This window comes from Bubalus bubalis, chromosome 4 (assembly GCF_019923935.1).
Source record: "Bubalus bubalis isolate 160015118507 breed Murrah chromosome 4, NDDB_SH_1, whole genome shotgun sequence".
NCBI classification, from domain to species: Eukaryota; Metazoa; Chordata; class Mammalia; order Artiodactyla; family Bovidae; genus Bubalus; species Bubalus bubalis.
The window spans coordinates 122403803-122412885 of record NC_059160.1 but is presented as its reverse complement, the minus strand read 5'-3'; the positions used below and the strand labels follow the sequence as shown (position 1 = coordinate 122412885).

At 64.6% G+C, this 9083-nt stretch overlaps 3 non-coding genes across 3 annotated transcripts; all 3 read left to right on the top strand.

Moving 5' to 3' along the window:
* The first annotated feature begins 3273 nt into the window (after nucleotides 1–3273).
* On the top strand, nucleotides 3274–3392 carry LOC112584746. The gene has a single exon (XR_003109154.1). It is a non-coding gene; the product is annotated as a 5S ribosomal RNA (ribosomal RNA).
* Nucleotides 3393–5331: 1939 nt separating this feature from the next.
* On the top strand, nucleotides 5332–5450 carry LOC123333490. The gene has a single exon (XR_006550924.1). It is a non-coding gene; the product is annotated as a 5S ribosomal RNA (ribosomal RNA).
* Nucleotides 5451–7389: 1939 nt separating this feature from the next.
* Nucleotides 7390–7508, top strand: LOC123333488. Its single transcript, XR_006550922.1, has one exon. It is a non-coding gene; the product is annotated as a 5S ribosomal RNA (ribosomal RNA).
* Nucleotides 7509–9083: the final 1575 nt, after the last annotated feature.

Below are 9083 nucleotides of genomic sequence, written 5' to 3'. Positions count from 1 at the left end.
AAGGGGGTGCAGGTGGAGCATAGAGGACACCTGACAGCTGCATGGCCACATATCTGGGACAAGGGTTTCCTAAGGATGCTATGGAGAGTTTTTTTAGAGCAAACTATTTAAGGATAAGGAGTCTTTACCTCTGAATTTTTGTTCTTCTGCAGCAACACATGTTCACAATTTCCTTATTTTGGGGGCTAGTGCTGGATTATGAACAAGAAGTTTGTGGCAAACTTGGTGCCTAATCTAGTGGGTGCATAGATAAGTAATTTTTTTTAAGTCAGTAGCCATAGAAAATTGGAAATATCAAAGAAACATCTTATTCAAAGGTGGGCACAATAAAGGACAGACAGAATGACCTAATAGAAGCAGAAGAGATCAAGAAGAGATGGAAAGAATACACTGAAGAACTATACAAAAAAGATCTTGATGATCTGGATAACCACAATGGTGTAGGCTCTCACTCAGAGTCAGGCATCCTGGAGTGTGAAGTCAAGTGGGCCTTAGGAAACAATGCTGCCAATAAATCTAGTGGAGGGAATGGAATTCCAAAAGAGTTATTTAAAATCCTAAACGATGATGCTATTAAAGGGCTGTGCTCAATATATCAGCAAATTTGGAAAACCTAGCAGAGGCCACAGGACTGGCAAAGGTCAATCCTCATCCCAATCCCCAAGAAGAGCATTACTAAGGAATTTTCAAACCACTGGGCAATTGCACTCATCTCCTATGCTAGTAAGGTTATGCTCAAAGTCCTCCAAGCTAGGCTTCAGCAGTACGTGAACCAAGAACCTCCAGATATTCAAGCTGGGTTTAGAAAAGGCAGGGGAACCAGAAATGAAATTACCAACATTTGCTGGATCATAGAGAAAGCAAGGGAATTCCAGAAAAATATCTACTTCTGTTTCACTGACTATGCTAGAGCCTTTGACTGTGTGGATCATAACAAACTGTGGAAAATTCTTAAAGAGATGAGAATAACAGACCGCCTTACCTGTCTCCTGAGAAACCTGTATGCGGGTCAAGAAGCAACAATTAGAACACTGTATGGAAAAGCTGATTGGTTCAGGATTGAGAATGGGGTACCACACAGCTATCTGCTGTCACCCTATTTATTTAACATATATGCTGAGCACATTGTGAAAAATCCCAGGGTGGATGAGTTACAAGCTGGAATCAAGACTGCTGGGAGAAATATAAACAACCTGAGATATGCAGATGATATCACTCTAAAGTCAGAAAGCAAAGAGGAACTAAAGAGCCTCTTAATGAGGGTGAAGGAGAAAAGTGGAAAAGCCAGCTTAAAACTTAATATTAAAAAAAAAAAAAAACAACACTAAGATCACAGTGATTGTAGCCAAGAAATGAAAAGATGCTTGCTTCTTGAAAGAAAAACTATGACAAATCTAACTCATATTAAAAAGCAGATATATTACTTTGCCAACAAAGGTTCATATACTCGAAGCTATGGTTTTTCCTGTAGTCATATATGGATATGCTATTTGGATCATAATGAAGGCTGAGCGCAGAAAAATTGATGCTTTCAAACTGTGGTCGTGGAGAAGACTCTTGAGAGTCCCTTAGACTGCAAACAGAAAAAACCAGTCAGTACTAAGTAAATCAACACAGAATATTCACTGGAAAGACAGAAGGTGAAGCACCACCTCCAGCCTCAACACCACCCCAGGCACAGACCCACCCCCAGATACATCCTCTCAGGCAACCACTCAGACTCCCTCAGGAGCAAGCGAACAACGAACACACACAAAAACACACACACAGACAAACAGACACACAGGACAAAAACACAGACCGCCTCCTAGACAGATCAAAAGGCTGAAACCACAAGTAAGGGAGACGGAGAAAGAGGGAGAGAGAGACAGACAGCAAGAGGACCACACAGACTTCCAAAGCCCCGGCCGCCACACCCTGCCCCCTCCATTCTGGGTTCCCCCCGGCCCCCAGTCGACCAGACCCCCACCGTCGCCCACCGACACACTCACACACACGCTCTCACGCGCTCAGCCTCTGGCCTGGGGGCGGGGGCTGGGTCTCGCCTTAGGTGGCCAAGCCGAAGGGGACCTTTGAGACCTCGGATGCGAGGAAGTCTTGGGGTCCCCACGGGTGATTGCCAGCCCCAGGGCACTGCGCCCAGCCGGGGCCCGCCGGCCCACGGCTGACGCCCCCTCCCTTAGGGAAGCTGCTTCTTCCGCACGGCCTCTCTCTGAGGTGTGCCACGGTCTGTGCCAGTGTGTCGATCTCGGAGCGGATGCCATCCCCTGTCCCCTGTCCTTCCTTCTCCCGTTCTCCGGCTCTCTGTCAGTCGCTCTGTGTCTCCCTGTCTCTGTCTCTCCCTCCCCGTGTGTGCCTGCGCGCTCGTGTCTGTCTGTCTGTCTGTCTGCATCTGCCTCGCGCCGCCTTGGGAGTGTGTCTCTGAACCTTCATCTCTTTCTGTCTCTGTCTCTCCTGACCCCCGGCCTCCCACGGGTGCTATGGCTGTGGCCCTGGCTGCCGCGCTTGCGCCGGCCGGCTGTCTCACGTGGCGTGGGTGCCTGCGAGTGTCTGTGTGTCTGTCCGTGTGCCTGCATGTCGCTCGTCCGCTCCCTCAGGAAGGTGCTGTGCTTGGAGGGCGGCGTGGGGGCAAGGGGGGCCTCGGTAGGGCGAAGGGGCGGGGCTGACGAGCTCTGGTTCACCGCGCTGGTGGATCCCGGGGGCTTTGGGCACCGGGCAGGTGCCGGGCAGGATGGGCGCTCAGGGCCACGGCTGGGCTGCGCACAGGCCCGCAGGAGGCTCAGAGGACCGCGGGCCCCAGCGGGCCCCCGGGGCCACGCGGCCCTGAGCAGCGAAGCCCTTGGTGGGGGGGAGCTGGCGGAGGGGGGCGGCGGCCTCCGAGCGGGGGCGGGCCTGGAGGGTCCCAGGGTGGGAGAGCGCCCAGACCTCCGCGCCCCTCACGCCACCCCAGCCCAGCCCAGCCCAGCCCACGCCCGACCCGCCGCAGGCATGCCGGGCCGGCTGCTCCGGGTCCAGGGTCCCGGGTCCCGGAAGCCCTGTGGTCCCCCGGGCCGGGCCGGGCCGGGCGGGTGCTGGCCGGGGGGGGGGGCGGTGTGCGGGGCGCGGAGCGGCGTCGGCCGGCCACACGGCCGCGGGGAGTCCGGTCGCGGGTCGTGCAGCTCAAGTGCAGCGCGCGCTCCGTGGAGAGCTGCGGCCGGCTGGCCCGAGCGGCAGGTCAGAGGGAAAGGCAGGCGCAGCGCAGGGCTCTTAGGGCGCCCGGCGGCAGCCGCCCCCGTCTACGGCCATACCACCCTGAACGCGCCCGATCTCGTCTGATCTCGGAAGCTAAGCAGGGTCGGGCCTGGTTAGTACTTGGATGGGAGACCGCCTGGGAATACCGGGTGCTGTAGGCTTTTTTTTTTTTTTTGGCCTCCCCTCTCCTTTAGCGCCCGCCCCCCACCCCCGCAAGCCCCACCTGCCGCTGGCCCCTCGCACCCCACCGCGCTCAGAGCGGTCGCCTGCCTTCCAGCCCCTCGCGGGGTGGGTGGCCGGGGCCCCGACTCCCGCTGCAGACCTGGGTTGCCTCCGCGCGGCCCGCGAGCCCCTCCGCATTCGGCTTCCAGGAAACCAGAGGACCGGCGAGGGCGGGGGGTGGAGGGGGTGCTCTCTGTCTGGGGCTCCCTTGGCAGGCCTCAGGCACTTCCGGGCGGGGCCCCGGCCCCAGCCCCGGCCCCAGCCCCACCACCAGACGCATCCTCGCAGGCAGCCTCTGGGTCTCCTGCAGGCGTGCGCACAACACACTCACACAACCACAGCACTCACTCACACACACACACAACACTCTCACACACACACACACACACACACACACACACACACACCCGCCCCGAGAAAGGTCAAGAGCCGGAGACCACAGGTAAGGGAGACGGAGAAAGAGGGAGAGAGAGACAGACAGCAAGAGGACCACACAGACTTCCAAAGCCCCGGCCGCCACACCCTGCCCCCTCCATTCTGGGTTCCCCCCGGCCCCCAGTCGACCAGACCCCCACCGTCGCCCACCGACACACTCACACACACGCTCTCACGCGCTCAGCCTCTGGCCTGGGGGCGGGGGCTGGGTCTCGCCTTAGGTGGCCAAGCCGAAGGGGACCTTTGAGACCTCGGATGCGAGGAAGTCTTGGGGTCCCCACGGGTGATTGCCAGCCCCAGGGCACTGCGCCCAGCCGGGGCCCGCCGGCCCACGGCTGACGCCCCCTCCCTTAGGGAAGCTGCTTCTTCCGCACGGCCTCTCTCTGAGGTGTGCCACGGTCTGTGCCAGTGTGTCGATCTCGGAGCGGATGCCATCCCCTGTCCCCTGTCCTTCCTTCTCCCGTTCTCCGGCTCTCTGTCAGTCGCTCTGTGTCTCCCTGTCTCTGTCTCTCCCTCCCCGTGTGTGCCTGCGCGCTCGTGTCTGTCTGTCTGTCTGTCTGCATCTGCCTCGCGCCGCCTTGGGAGTGTGTCTCTGAACCTTCATCTCTTTCTGTCTCTGTCTCTCCTGACCCCCGGCCTCCCACGGGTGCTATGGCTGTGGCCCTGGCTGCCGCGCTTGCGCCGGCCGGCTGTCTCACGTGGCGTGGGTGCCTGCGAGTGTCTGTGTGTCTGTCCGTGTGCCTGCATGTCGCTCGTCCGCTCCCTCAGGAAGGTGCTGTGCTTGGAGGGCGGCGTGGGGGCAAGGGGGGCCTCGGTAGGGCGAAGGGGCGGGGCTGACGAGCTCTGGTTCACCGCGCTGGTGGATCCCGGGGGCTTTGGGCACCGGGCAGGTGCCGGGCAGGATGGGCGCTCAGGGCCACGGCTGGGCTGCGCACAGGCCCGCAGGAGGCTCAGAGGACCGCGGGCCCCAGCGGGCCCCCGGGGCCACGCGGCCCTGAGCAGCGAAGCCCTTGGTGGGGGGGAGGTGGCGGAGGGGGGCGGCGGCCTCCGAGCGGGGGCGGGCCTGGAGGGTCCCAGGGTGGGAGAGCGCCCAGACCTCCGCGCCCCTCACGCCACCCCAGCCCAGCCCAGCCCAGCCCACGCCCGACCCGCCGCAGGCATGCCGGGCCGGCTGCTCCGGGTCCAGGGTCCCGGGTCCCGGAAGCCCTGTGGTCCCCCGGGCCGGGCCGGGCCGGGCGGGTGCTGGCCGGGGGGGGGGCGGTGTGCGGGGCGCGGAGCGGCGTCGGCCGGCCACACGGCCGCGGGGAGTCCGGTCGCGGGTCGTGCAGCTCAAGTGCAGCGCGCGCTCCGTGGAGAGCTGCGGCCGGCTGGCCCGAGCGGCAGGTCAGAGGGAAAGGCAGGCGCAGCGCAGGGCTCTTAGGGCGCCCGGCGGCAGCCGCCCCCGTCTACGGCCATACCACCCTGAACGCGCCCGATCTCGTCTGATCTCGGAAGCTAAGCAGGGTCGGGCCTGGTTAGTACTTGGATGGGAGACCGCCTGGGAATACCGGGTGCTGTAGGCTTTTTTTTTTTTTTTTGGCCTCCCCTCTCCTTTAGCGCCCGCCCCCCACCCCCGCAAGCCCCACCTGCCGCTGGCCCCTCGCACCCCACCGCGCTCAGAGCGGTCGCCTGCCTTCCAGCCCCTCGCGGGGTGGGTGGCCGGGGCCCCGACTCCCGCTGCAGACCTGGGTTGCCTCCGCGCGGCCCGCGAGCCCCTCCGCATTCGGCTTCCAGGAAACCAGAGGACCGGCGAGGGCGGGGGGTGGAGGGGGTGCTCTCTGTCTGGGGCTCCCTTGGCAGGCCTCAGGCACTTCCGGGCGGGGCCCCGGCCCCAGCCCCGGCCCCAGCCCCACCACCAGACGCATCCTCGCAGGCAGCCTCTGGGTCTCCTGCAGGCGTGCGCACAACACACTCACACAACCACAGCACTCACTCACACACACACACAACACTCTCACACACACACACACACACACACACACACACACACCCGCCCCCGAGAAAGGTCAAGAGCCGGAGACCACAGGTAAGGGAGACGGAGAAAGAGGGAGAGAGAGACAGACAGCAAGAGGACCACACAGACTTCCAAAGCCCCGGCCGCCACACCCTGCCCCCTCCATTCTGGGTTCCCCCCGGCCCCCAGTCGACCAGACCCCCACCGTCGCCCACCGACACACTCACACACACGCTCTCACGCGCTCAGCCTCTGGCCTGGGGGCGGGGGCTGGGTCTCGCCTTAGGTGGCCAAGCCGAAGGGGACCTTTGAGACCTCGGATGCGAGGAAGTCTTGGGGTCCCCACGGGTGATTGCCAGCCCCAGGGCACTGCGCCCAGCCGGGGCCCGCCGGCCCACGGCTGACGCCCCCTCCCTTAGGGAAGCTGCTTCTTCCGCACGGCCTCTCTCTGAGGTGTGCCACGGTCTGTGCCAGTGTGTCGATCTCGGAGCGGATGCCATCCCCTGTCCCCTGTCCTTCCTTCTCCCGTTCTCCGGCTCTCTGTCAGTCGCTCTGTGTCTCCCTGTCTCTGTCTCTCCCTCCCCGTGTGTGCCTGCGCGCTCGTGTCTGTCTGTCTGTCTGTCTGCATCTGCCTCGCGCCGCCTTGGGAGTGTGTCTCTGAACCTTCATCTCTTTCTGTCTCTGTCTCTCCTGACCCCCGGCCTCCCACGGGTGCTATGGCTGTGGCCCTGGCTGCCGCGCTTGCGCCGGCCGGCTGTCTCACGTGGCGTGGGTGCCTGCGAGTGTCTGTGTGTCTGTCCGTGTGCCTGCATGTCGCTCGTCCGCTCCCTCAGGAAGGTGCTGTGCTTGGAGGGCGGCGTGGGGGCAAGGGGGGCCTCGGTAGGGCGAAGGGGCGGGGCTGACGAGCTCTGGTTCACCGCGCTGGTGGATCCCGGGGGCTTTGGGCACCGGGCAGGTGCCGGGCAGGATGGGCGCTCAGGGCCACGGCTGGGCTGCGCACAGGCCCGCAGGAGGCTCAGAGGACCGCGGGCCCCAGCGGGCCCCCGGGGCCACGCGGCCCTGAGCAGCGAAGCCCTTGGTGGGGGGGAGCTGGCGGAGGGGGGCGGCGGCCTCCGAGCGGGGGCGGGCCTGGAGGGTCCCAGGGTGGGAGAGCGCCCAGACCTCCGCGCCCCTCACGCCACCCCAGCCCAGCCCAGCCCAGCCCACGCCCGACCCGCCGCAGGCATGCCGGGCCGGCTGCTCCGGGTCCAGGGTCCCGGGTCCCGGAAGCCCTGTGGTCCCCCGGGCCGGGCCGGGCCGGGCGGGTGCTGGCCGGGGGGGGGGCGGTGTGCGGGGCGCGGAGCGGCGTCGGCCGGCCACACGGCCGCGGGGAGTCCGGTCGCGGGTCGTGCAGCTCAAGTGCAGCGCGCGCTCCGTGGAGAGCTGCGGCCGGCTGGCCCGAGCGGCAGGTCAGAGGGAAAGGCAGGCGCAGCGCAGGGCTCTTAGGGCGCCCGGCGGCAGCCGCCCCCGTCTACGGCCATACCACCCTGAACGCGCCCGATCTCGTCTGATCTCGGAAGCTAAGCAGGGTCGGGCCTGGTTAGTACTTGGATGGGAGACCGCCTGGGAATACCGGGTGCTGTAGGCTTTTTTTTTTTTTTTTGGCCTCCCCTCTCCTTTAGCGCCCGCCCCCCACCCCCGCAAGCCCCACCTGCCGCTGGCCCCTCGCACCCCACCGCGCTCAGAGCGGTCGCCTGCCTTCCAGCCCCTCGCGGGGTGGGTGGCCGGGGCCCCGACTCCCGCTGCAGACCTGGGTTGCCTCCGCGCGGCCCGCGAGCCCCTCCGCATTCGGCTTCCAGGAAACCAGAGGACCGGCGAGGGCGGGGGGTGGAGGGGGTGCTCTCTGTCTGGGGCTCCCTTGGCAGGCCTCAGGCACTTCCGGGCGGGGCCCCGGCCCCAGCCCCGGCCCCAGCCCCACCACCAGACGCATCCTCGCAGGCAGCCTCTGGGTCTCCTGCAGGCGTGCGCACAACACACTCACACAACCACAGCACTCACTCACACACACACACAACACTCTCACACACACACACACACACACACACACACACACACACCCGCCCCCGAGAAAGGTCAAGAGCCGGAGACCACAGGTAAGGGAGACGGAGAAAGAGGGAGAGAGAGACAGACAGCAAGAGGACCACACAGACTTCCAAAGCCCCGGCCGCCACACCCTGCCCCCTCCATTCTGGGTTCCCCCCGGCCCCCAGTCGACCAGACCCCCACCGTCGCCCACCGACACACTCACACACACGCTCTCACGCGCTCAGCCTCTGGCCTGGGGGCGGGGGCTGGGTCTCGCCTTAGGTGGCCAAGCCGAAGGGGACCTTTGAGACCTCGGATGCGAGGAAGTCTTGGGGTCCCCACGGGTGATTGCCAGCCCCAGGGCACTGCGCCCAGCCGGGGCCCGCCGGCCCACGGCTGACGCCCCCTCCCTTAGGGAAGCTGCTTCTTCCGCACGGCCTCTCTCTGAGGTGTGCCACGGTCTGTGCCAGTGTGTCGATCTCGGAGCGGATGCCATCCCCTGTCCCCTGTCCTTCCTTCTCCCGTTCTCCGGCTCTCTGTCAGTCGCTCTGTGTCTCCCTGTCTCTGTCTCTCCCTCCCCGTGTGTGCCTGCGCGCTCGTGTCTGTCTGTCTGTCTGTCTGCATCTGCCTCGCGCCGCCTTGGGAGTGTGTCTCTGAACCTTCATCTCTTTCTGTCTCTGTCTCTCCTGACCCCCGGCCTCCCACGGGTGCTATGGCTGTGGCCCTGGCTGCCGCGCTTGCGCCGGCCGGCTGTCTCACGTGGCGTGGGTGCCTGCGAGTGTCTGTGTGTCTGTCCGTGTGCCTGCATGTCGCTCGTCCGCTCCCTCAGGAAGGTGCTGTGCTTGGAGGGCGGCGTGGGGGCAAGGGGGGCCTCGGTAGGGCGAAGGGGCGGGGCTGACGAGCTCTGGTTCACCGCGCTGGTGGATCCCGGGGGCTTTGGGCACCGGGCAGGTGCCGGGCAGGATGGGCGCTCAGGGCCACGGCTGGGCTGCGCACAGGCCCGCAGGAGGCTCAGAGGACCGCGGGCCCCAGCGGGCCCCCGGGGCCACGCGGCCCTGAGCAGCGAAGCCCTTGGTGGGGGGGAGGTGGCGGAGGGGGGCGGCGGCCTCCGAGCGGGGGCGGGCCTGGAGGGTCCCCG